The sequence below is a fragment of the Oncorhynchus keta genome, chromosome 12 (assembly GCF_023373465.1).
Source record: "Oncorhynchus keta strain PuntledgeMale-10-30-2019 chromosome 12, Oket_V2, whole genome shotgun sequence".
In the NCBI taxonomy this organism is placed as follows: Eukaryota; Metazoa; Chordata; class Actinopteri; order Salmoniformes; family Salmonidae; genus Oncorhynchus; species Oncorhynchus keta.
The window spans coordinates 20802891-20814619 of NC_068432.1; the positions used below are offsets into that span (position 1 = coordinate 20802891).

The 11729-nt window shown below is 47.0% G+C and overlaps 1 protein-coding gene and 1 long non-coding RNA gene across 7 annotated transcripts in view; one reads left to right on the forward strand and one right to left on the reverse strand.

Annotated features, from left to right (window-relative positions):
• Positions 1-3098, forward strand: part of LOC127906297 (uncharacterized) — a 287067-nt gene extending 283969 nt beyond the window's left edge. The window contains exon 3 of the long non-coding RNA XR_008060817.1: positions 2811-3098. This is a non-coding gene — a long non-coding RNA (uncharacterized LOC127906297). The remainder of the gene's footprint in view (positions 1-2810) is intronic.
• LOC118391779 (homeobox protein cut-like 1) overlaps positions 1-11729 on the reverse strand; it is a 265235-nt gene that overhangs the window by 135920 nt on the left and 117586 nt on the right. The gene's annotated exons all lie outside the window — the stretch shown is intronic.

Consider the following 11729-nt stretch of genomic DNA (forward strand, 5'->3'; position numbering starts at 1 on the left):
AGGCGACTCCGGGATGAGGCCTTCCAGGCAGAGTTTCAAAGAAAAAGCCATATCTCATACTGGCCAATAAAAATAAATGATTAAGATGGGCAAAAGAACACAGAAACTGGACAGAGGAACTCTGCCTGGAAGGCCAGCATTCCGGTGTCACCTCTTCACTGTTGACATTGAGACGGGTGTTCTGCAGGTACTATTTAATGAAGCTGCCACTTGAGAACTTGAGGCATATACATGTATACATTAACTGTATACATTTCATACACCAAGGTATTTTTTAAATGTTCTATTTATATCTTTAAATCAACCAATGAAATCAAGCCACATACAGCCATGACTACAGACACCTGTGTGTGTCTTATCAAAGTATATAAATTAGTGACCCGCAGTGTTTGTCACTATACTCTGATGAAGACAGCTTGTCTGTCGAAACACTGGTTCTAGAATTATTGCATCTGAGCTCCTAGAGCGTGAGGCTCTCATTTTCTTTTTCAACTTCTGATCGTGACAAATTCAATGATCTCAGACATATTCACCCATGTAACCAGAGAGCATAATAGGCCCTTTCACATTGAACAGAATCCCAGGGAGAACAGGAATGTGTTAACAGGACAAGATCAGAGGTAGGGTTATGCGCTCTGTTCCTGCACTAATGTGTCTCCACTCCATCTCTCCATATAACAGGCTAAAATCACCACTGGTTCTCTCTATCTTTCTGAAGGAACCAGTAGGGAAGGAATAGATAGGCCAAGGTAGTGGGTTAATTCTCCACCTCCGCCGTTGAGGGGGAAGGCCTGAACCCTGCTTGTCTTCCCTTGCTGATTGGGTTTGCCGAGCCCATCTGACAAAGTCAGAACACATTAGCCTGCTTCTTATTCCAGGGGTCCGGGCAGGCCAGGCTGGGTGCCACACAGCTAGGCTACACCTGCTACACCTCTGCAGGACAAAGAGAGAGCAGAGCAGGAAGCAGTGATGAATGAGAGGAGACTCCAATGATAAGAGAAACACCACCCTCCCTCCGCCGCTACAGGAAATAGAACCTCGACACTTCTGGGAGAGCGCCAATTACAGAGCTCGCCCCTGTCAACGACCCCCCGATAGCAGACACTTTAGAAGTCGTTTTACAAAATGGTGACTCAATGCCACCAGACGTTTTACACACACAACCTTGGATGTCAGACACTTTATGGGTTATTTTACTAATGCATTCTCAAGTAGCAGACAATTCACAGAGTAGACTAGACATATTCTACAAACCCCAATCACAATACCAAGTCCTTTACATGTTGTTTTACAAACACCGACTGAACAGAATATCAGACAGTTTATGAGTTGGGGTTAGACAGACAGTCTCCACAATAACAGAAGACAGAGCTATTTTACAAACATTGGCAGAGGCTATACAAACACTATTCTGATACTAGACACTTCACAAACACCCCTACCCCAATACCAGACGCTCACTGCTCAAATATAATACAATGAACTTCAAACACCTAACTGGCATACAATGCATTATCCTCACAGCCGGCCACAGACATACAGACACCCTGACAACACATCTCACTATGTCTCTGGAGACCCCCAGACACAGACTCAATCCGTTTTATTATCAATAGGCAGACCCCTCCCTCTCGACAGACTCCCCCTCCCTCCTCCACTGCACTGAACACACCATCCACCGTGCCGCATCTGGAGGTGGCCAGATCCACTCACAATTAAAGACCCGGCTCTTTGACCTCCCCTCATTGCACTTCTGCCAAAGGCCAACAACCATTATGTCAGACCGGGGGGAAAGAGCCTGATGTGGGAAACGCCAGACATTTAAAGTATACCGCCTCTAACTTTGTCACAGAAAATGACCAAACGTGGCTATATCTGTGTTTTCGACAACATGTGAGACCAAAATGAGAGAAACATGGGTAGTTTAAGGAATAATCCACCTCACTATTGTGGTTGTAAATTGATACCTAACGAACAGGGGGGTTGAGGGGATGGGGTAGTCTCAGGGTCAAGTGGACTGGGGGAGGCAGGGGGGAGGGGGTACGTGAGAGCTGGCCAGAGACACAGACACTCCTCTCCACCCCCCTCCAGCCCCCTGCTGCCCTCTCTTGCCCCAGACGCTTGTCTAGGAATGAGGTCACGACTCTCCCATAGTCCCCCACACAAAGGGCTGTAGTGTCGAGCTGCCCCTTGGGTCCCAGAGCTGGCCAGCCAGCCTGTCAACCAGCCAGCCTCATGGACAGCATCTTCTCCCCACAGATGCTACGCTGGTCTGGGCCACCATCCACCGTCCTCAACACCCCAGACAATACGATCAATCACCCCCACTCCCAATAAAGAGACACACATCCTCTGCCCCCACGCCGCACCACAAACAAAAGCTGTCCAAGATTTTTGAATGGCAGGGTTGGCCCGTTGTTGTCGTAGCTGAATTTTATTAAGAATTTAGATGCCCCCATCTTGGCAGTGTAGAGACATTTTAAACCCCCTGCAATACTAAGGGGCTGGGTTGGTGTCTACTACCCCACGGGGTGAGATCTTGCGTGGAGCCCCAGATCGAGGGAGATTATCAGTGGTCTTGTATGTCTTCCATTTCCTAATAATTGCTCCCACAGTTGATTTCTTCAAACCAAGCTACTTACCTATTGCTGATTCAGTCTTCCCAGCCTGGTGCAGGTCTACAATTTTGTTTCTGGTGTCCTTTGACAGCTCTTTGGTCTTGGCCATAGTGGAGTTTGGAGTGTGCCTGTTTGAGGTTGTGGACAGGTGTCTTTTATACTGATACGTTCAAACAGTTGCCATTAATACAGGTAACGAGTGGAGGACAGAGGAGCCTCTTAAAGAAGAAGTTACAGGTCTGTGAGAGCCAGAAATCTTGCTTGTTTGTAGGTGACCAAATACTTATTTTCCACCATAATTTGCAAATTAATTCATTAAAAATTATTTTTATTGACCCATATTTAACAGCGCCTTCAGAAAGTACTCATACCCCTTGACATATTCCACATTTTGTTGTGTTACAGCCTTCAGAAAATACTCATACCCCTTGACATATTCCACATTTTGTTGTGTTACAGCCTTCAGAAAATACTCATACCCCTTGACATATTCCAAATTTTGTTGTGTTTCAACCTGAATGAAAAAAATCTATATTCTCACCAATCTACAAACAATACAGAAATATATAATTTACACAAGTATTCATACCCCTGAGTCAATACGTTACAATCATCTTTGGCAGTGATTACACCTGTGTGTCTTTCTGGTTAAGTCTCCAAGAGCGTTGCACACCTGGATTGCACAATATTTGCACAGTATTTCTTTATTTATTATTCAAAGTCCATCTAGGTGGTTGCTGATCATTGCTAGACAGCCATTTTCAAGTCTTGCCCTAAGTCAAAACTAACTAGGCCACTCAAATCAAATTGTATTAGTCACATGCACCAAATACAACAGGTGAACAGTGAAATGCTTACTTACAAGTCCTTAACCAACAATGCAGTTGAAAAATTATAAAGAAATAAAAGTAACAAATTGTTAAAGAGCAGCAGTAAAATAACAATAGAGAGACTATATACACCGGTTAGTTGGAACATTCAGGAACGGTTAGTCCAAGACACATAGGAACATTCAATGTCATCTTGATAAGCAACTCCAGTGTATATTTGGCCTTGTGTTTAAGATTGTCTTGCTGAATGAAAATGTAATTTGTCAGTGTCTGATAGAAAACAGACAACCAGTTTTTCTGGTTTCTGCTTAGATCTATTCAGTTTCTTTTCATCCTAAAAAAATGACCTAGTCCTTGCCGATGACAAACATACCCATAACATGATGCAGCCACCACCATGCTTGAAAATATGAAGAGTGATACGCATTGATGTGTTGGATTTTCCCGAAACATAACACTTTGTATTCAGGACATAAAGTTAATTCCTTTGCCACATTTTTTGCAGTTTTACTTTAGTGCCTTATTGCACAAATGTTTTGGGATAATTTTATTCTGTACAGCCTTCCTTCTTTTCACTCTGTCATTTAGGCTTGTATTGTGGTGTAAGTACAATGTTGTTGATCCATCTTCAGTTTTCTATCACAACCATTAAACCCTGTTTAAAAGTCACCATTGGCCTCAGTGTGAAATACCTGAGTGGTTTCCTTCCTGTCCGGCAATTGAGTTAGGAAGGATGCCTGTATCTCTGTAGTAACTGGGTGTATCCAAAGTGTAATTAATAACTTCCCCATGCTCAAAGGGATATTCAAATGTCTGTCTTTGTGTGTTTTAATATTAAATAAAAAACAATCTACCTGCAGTGAAGCCGCTCAACATTTACATTCCATTCAGTCATCTAGCAGACACCCTCATCCAGAGAGACTCACAGGAGCAACCAGAGTCGGGCGCCCTGCCCAAGGGCACGTCGACAGCTCTCCAACAAGTCAAATCTGGGAACCGAACCAGCAACCTGTCGGCCACTGGCCCAAGCTCCCAACCACCAGGCCACCAAACATCCCCCCACAGTTCCAGAGAGTTGCCCCTCAACCATCCGAGACCTCCCCCCACAGTTCCCGAGAGTTGCCCCTCAACCATCCGAGACCTCCCCCCACAGTTCCCGAGAGTTGCCCCTCAACCATCCGAGACCTCCCCCCACAGTTCCCGAGAGTTGCCCCTCAACCATCCGAGACCTCCCCCCACAGTTCCCGAGAGTTGCCCCTCAACCATCCGAGACCTCCCCCACAGTTCCCGAGAGTTGCCCCTCAACCATCCGAGACCTCCCCCCACAGTTCCCGAGAGTTGCCCCTCAACCATCCGAGACCTCCCCCCACAGTCCTCGAGAGTTGCCCCTCAACCATCCGAGACCTCCCCCCACAGTTCCCGAGAGTTGCCCCTCAACCATCCGAGACCTCCCCCCACAGTTCCCGAGAGTTGCCCCTCAACCATCCGAGACCTCCCCCCACAGTTCCCGAGAGTTGCCCCTCAACCATCCGAGACCTCCCCCCACAGTTCCCGAGAGTTGCCCCTCAACCATCCGAGACCTCCCCCCACAGTTCCCGAGAGTTGCCCCTCAACCATCCGAGACCTCCCCCCACAGTTCCCGAGAGTTGCCCCTCAACCATCCGAGACCTCCCCCCACAGTTCCCGAGAGTTGCCCCTCAACCATCCGAGACCTCCCCCCACAGTTCCCGAGAGTTGCCCCTCAACCATCCGAGACCTCCCCCCACAGTTCCCGAGAGTTGCCCCTCAACCATCCGAGACCTCCCCCACAGTTCCAGAGAGTTGCCCCTCAACCATCCGAGACCTCCCCCCACAGTTCCCGAGAGTTGCCCCTCAACCATCCGAGACCTCCCCCACAGTTCCAGAGAGTTGCCCCTCAACCATCCGAGACCTCCCCACAGTTCCAGAGAGTTGCCCCTCAACCATCCGAGACCTCCCCCACAGTTCCCGAGAGTTGCCCCTCAACCATCCGAGACCTCCCCCCACAGTTCCCGAGAGTTGCCCCTCAACCATCCGAGACCTCCCCCCACAGTCCTCCCTCTGAAAAAAACAATGCGCCAACAACCAACAAAATGAACAAAAGACAAAAAACAAAAAGCAGCATTGTAAAAACAAAAGACATCAAGGACAACAAAAATGTAAATAGCAAGGCCGACTGTATACATTTGAGCGCATGTGTGGCACTATTTACATGTGTGTTTGAGTGAGAGTGTGTGTGTGTGTATGCATGCGTACAAGGACCTGTGCAGATTCAGCCTCAGGAAAACAGGCATTGGATGTAACAGCGGCCCCCCTTCAGTGTCATTCAAACATACTTTTTTGATTGTTTATTTTGACTTTATCTTTTATCTTCAACCGTCATCCTACCCCCGGCCCACTCCCACATCCTAACCCTCAGTTTACCTCAGCCCATCCCACCTATGTTCATTGTTTTGTTTTTTTACCCATCTACCAATAGCTGCCCTTCTTTGCGAGGCATTGGAAAACCTCCCTGATCTTTGTGGTTGAATCGGTGTCTGAAATTCACTGCTCGACTGACCTTACAGATAACTGTGTATGGTACAGAGATTATTTTTTAATTGTTTTTAATCATGTTAAACACTATTATTGCAGACAGAGTGAGTCCATGCAACTTATTACGTGGCTTATTAAGCACATTTTACTCCTGAACTTATTTAGGCTTACCATAACAAAGGGTTGAATGCTTATTGACTCAAGACATGTCAGCTTTTAATTTTTTATTATTATTAATCTTTTTTAATCTAAAAACGTAATTCCACTTTGACATTATTGGGTATTGTTGGGTATTAATCCAAGCTATAACACAACAAAATGTGGAAAAAGTTCAAGGGTGTGAATACTTTCTGGAAGGCACTTTACGTCGATTCATTTTTAAACTGGTTCCGAGTTACCTTCAGACGAGTCTTGTGGGCGTCCTAGAGCAAAACAAGAAGCTCACCTTCCGATTGTGGGGCCATATTTTTATTTTTTTTAACCTTTATTTAACTAGGCAAGTCAGTTAAGAACAAATTCTTATTTTCAATGACGGCCTAGGAACAGTGGGTTAACTGCCTGTTCAAGGGCAGAACAACAGATTTGTACCTTGTCGGCTCGGGGGTTTGAACTTGCAACCTTCCGGTTACTAGTCCAACGCTCTGACCACTAGCCTACCCTGCCGTTTGGGCTACATATTAGAGTGTAGCCCAAACTGGTTGGACGCTACAGGCAGAAGTACAGACTTCACATGGCGGTACAGACTTCACACGGCGGTACAGACCTCACACGGCGGTACAGACTTCACACGGCGGTACAGACTTCACACGGCGGTACAGACTTCACACGGCGGTACAGACTTCACACGGCGGTACAGACCTCACACGGCGGTACAGACCTCACACGGCGGTACAGACTTCACACGGCGGCACAGACCTCACAGACAGACTTCACACGGCGGTACAGACTTCACACGGCGGTACAGACCTCACACGGCGGTACAGACCTCACACGGCGGTACAGACCTCACACGGCGGTACAGACTTCACACGGCGGTACAGACCTCACACGGCGGTACAGACCTCACACGGCGGTACAGACTTCACACGGCGGTACAGACTTCACACGGCGGTAGAGACTTCACACGGCGGTACAGACTTCACACGGCGGTACAGACTTCACACGGCGGTACAGACTTCACACGGCTGTAGAGACTTCACACGGCGGTACAGACTTCACACGGCGGTACAGACTTCACACGGCGGTACAGACTTCACACGGCGGTACAGACTTCACACGGCGGTACAGACTTCACACGGCGGTACAGACTTCACACGGCGGTACAGACTTCACCCGGCGGTACAGACTTCACACGGCGGTACAGACTTCACACGGCGGTACAGACTTCACACGGCGGTACAGACTTCACACGGCGGTACAGACTTCACACGGCGGTACAGACTTCACACGGCGGTACAGACCTCACACGGCGGTACAGACTTCACACGGCGGTACAGACTTCACACGGCGGTACAGACTTCACACGGCGGTACAGACTTCACACGGCGGTACAGACTTCACACGGCGGTACAGACTTCACACGGCGGTACAGACTTCACACGGCGGTACAGACTTCACACGGCGGTACAGACTTCACACGGCGGTACAGACTTCACACGGCTGTAGAGACTTCACACGGCGGTACAGACTTCACACGGCGGTACAGACTTCACACGGCGGTACAGACTTCACCTGGCGGTACAGACTTCACCTGGCGGTAGACTTCACACGGCGGTACAGACTTCGCACGGCTGTAGAGACTTCACACGGCGGTACAGACTTCACACGGCGGTACAGACTTCACACGGCGGTACAGACTTCACACGGCGGTACAGACTTCACACGGCGGTACAGACTTCACACGGCGGTACAGACTTCACCTGGCGGTACAGACTTCACACGGCAGTACAGACTTCGCACGGCTGTAGAGACTTCACACGGCGGTACAGACTTCACACGGCGGTACAGACCTCACACGGCGGTACAGACTTCACACGGCGGTACAGACTTCACACGGCGGTACAGACTTCACACGGCGGTACAGACTTCACACGGCGGTACAGACTTCACACGGCGGTACAGACCTCACACGGCGGTACAGACTTCACACGGCGGTACAGACTTCACACGGCGGTACAGACTTCACACGGCGGTACAGACTTCACACGGCGGTACAGACTTCGCACGGCTGTAGAGACTTCACATGGCGGTACAGACTTCACACGGCGGTACAGACTTCACACGGCGGTACAGACTTCACACGGCGGTACAGACTTCACACGGCTGTAGAGACTTCACACGGCTGTAGAGACTTCACACGGCGGTACAGACTTCACACGGCGGTACAGACTTCACACGGCGGTACAGACTTCACATGGCGGTACAGACTTCACATGGCGGTAAAGACTTCACATGGCGGTAAAGACTTCAGATGCTACAGACGTATTCGTGAGAAGACAGATTTTTGGGATGTCTCCTGTTCTGACAAACATCACTGTAGCTTTGCCACCTTCCACTGCAGATGCGGAAGGCCGATATTAGCGGATGCGGTGGATTGAGATGCAGGCCATGCAACAAAAACATCTGTAGCTTAGACGGATTTTGATGAGAATATCTTTCAATTCTCCATGGAGCCAATATATATTTTTACAGTTTTAAAGCAAATTTCCTGCAATTCTACACATATTGGAATGCAACTGAGAGAAAATATTACAGTTTACAATCAAATTTCCTGCGAATCTACATGGAGCCGAGAGAAAATGTTGCACTTTTAAAACACATTTTCTGCAATTCGCCATAGCTAATAGTGTGTTATTTTGCTCAAACATAATAACAAAACATGTTCTTTTCTCCCTGACTGTCTAGTTTATTGACTGAATACTTGTTTTTCCAGTGAGCAGTTTCTAGCCCAGCAAGGAAAAGTGATTTACGATTACGATGCAGTTAGCTTACTAACGTTATTTGCTGTTAGCAGGCTTGCTGGCTAACTTCTGCTAACATACTACAATCCGATGCCCATGTCAACTACTAGAATGCTTAAGACAGCTAGACCTTATTCGCTGAATGAACACTTATTCAATATGAGCTACCTGCTTTATGCCAATATAATAATATATATTCCTTGTTACTGTGAACGTCATGCACTTAGCTTACTAATGTTGGGTAAATGTAGATTCGATGCCCCTGCCTATGTGAAAATAAAGGGAAAACAATAGCTTAAAAATGTATCACTTTTGTACAATTTATATCTATAGGCTACACTGGAGGTATTTCTTTCATTATTTTAAGCCATCTGGCATAGTGCGTAAATCTAAGCTTTAGGGCATAACTTAAGTGTGCCAAATAGCCTACACGCCAATTGCCAATTGTTATTAGGAACGGGCAGAAAAAGTTGAAAACCTTGATCCATGGTGGCAAAAATGACAATGTCAGAGTTTAATTCAAGAAGAGAAAAGCTGCTCGGGACTCGGGATCAGGTACATGAGTGGAGAAATAGGATGTATTTCTTTCAGCATTTTGAGAGAATGCAAATGTGCAGTTCGATACCATCTTTGGAGGTACTGTCTTTATCAGCATCATAAAAGCGTATTGCATTGCAACCACATGAAATATGCATCCAAACCGAACTGAAATCTTATCAGAGACGTGTTGAGTCATTCACAGCAATCCTTACAACCGGTCAAACCGATGTCATTTGGAATTTGTGCATAGAAAATCATCTTTATTTGTATTTATTGCATTTTTACCCATCCCGAATCTTCTGCGAAAGAATCAGAGGTAGCAGAGTAATGATTACCGATGACAAATAGATTAAAGCATTCATTCCATCGATTTACGACACCTATCTAATTATAGACAAGTTGGCTAATAAATAGCCTACCAACGTTGAAAATTATATGGGTGGGTTATTAGCAATTGCAGGCGGGTGCAGATGAACAAACACCTGACCCGCGCACCACTAGCGCAGACGCTCTACCTTTGTTAGTTCAATATGGTTGCGGCCACATCTCTCTCAGCTTGTTATGAAAGCATTTTCATAACATCATGTTCAGCATCGACATGTAAAACAACGTTGTAGGTGAGCTTTTCAGCTCCACTTTAAATTTACACGGAGTGTGTTATTCCATCGCGGATTATTATTACGAATAGACGCTTAGGTAGGATTTCAATGGCAGAAAAATGCCTGATCTTAAAGACTAGAGGGGGAAATATAGGTCTGACCATATGTTTGGTCTGCAGAGAATAAAAATAAGACATTCTATACAGAGTAAACAAACGCAAAGGATGGCAAGAGGGGAAAAACGGGGGACGGGATCTTTTGTGTTGCAATTAGTTCTGATGAGCAGGTCTGCTTGGCATTCTGCTTTTGAGGACCTATTTTTAGCCATAGCTTCAGAAGAAAAACCTGTGATGCAGCCATGCAGATCAGAATGAGGGGAAGAGGAGGAGAAATGCATGCCCCTATGCTGCTGGGCAGTGTATGTGTGTGTCAATGCAGTCGGCACCTTGCTACATCAAGGGCCTTCAGATAACCAAAGGGGTAGGCACCACCTCTGCACCACGCACTTTTAGCCTCTTCCCCACTCTATTCCTCTGTCTCTTTCCTCCCATCTCTCTCCTTCCCCTGTTCTTGGCTGCAGCTGGTAATGCAGAGATTACATGCTGACTGAAGTGCCAAAACATCCCAATGTCATTAACAGATCAGGCTGTAATGTTCAGTTGCTTTCTTTGACACACACACACTATTTACCAACAGCTGGAGTGTTAGAAGGACCAAGTGTCAGACGGGGGAACATGTGGCAACGATCTGTGTGAGGTACCAACTACAACATACTGAGCTCGGAGAGAGGGGGGTCTTCACAATGAGGGGGGCTGCATAATTGTTAGCAGTCACTTCAAAAGGTTACCCAGTGGAAACAAGCCCCAGTCCTCGTAAAGCCTTCAAACACCATTTCATTTTGCGTGATGATCTTCGGCTGCCCTGTAATTCTGTTAGGCAGGAGCTCAGACGGCCATTACCTGATGAATAAATAACAGCCCATAGTTCTCACACTGGATAATCATTCTACTGTGCTGGTAGAAAACAACCGGAAGAGAGAAAGAGTGGATACATGGAGAGGAGGAGGAACTCTTCGGGACGTACTGAGTAAATGTTCCGAGCAGACACTGAAACGAGGATTTGGGGGGGTAGGAGGGATGGAAATGTCAGGGAGAAACATTTACAGAGAAACTAACATGGACCACCTCTGAAATATTTAGGGACGGAGAGTGCTATGACCGTAGAGGGAGAACGCACACTCATACTGACATGACACACACACACACACACAACGAAAGAGCAAGAGAGATGGACCAAAAAAAGACAGGGTTACACCTAAGAGAGTGAGGTGTTTGCCCTGAGGAATGGCATAACAGAAGTGGTGAGACAGGTGTGGTGAGACAGGTGTGGTGAGACAGGTGTGGTGAGACAGGTGTGGTGAGACAGGTGTGGTGAGACAGGTGTGGTGAGACAGGTGTGGTGAGACAGGCCATCTTTCTGTGAGATGAAAGCCTACTCTGCGAGAGGAGGCCTTCTAGGGTTTATACTGTACTGTATGTACGGCAGGGAGACAGCTAGTGGGGGAATGTGTAATTAGCAGAAAGAGTGTAACCTGATGACTGAAAACACAATACACACGGCTAACGTAAC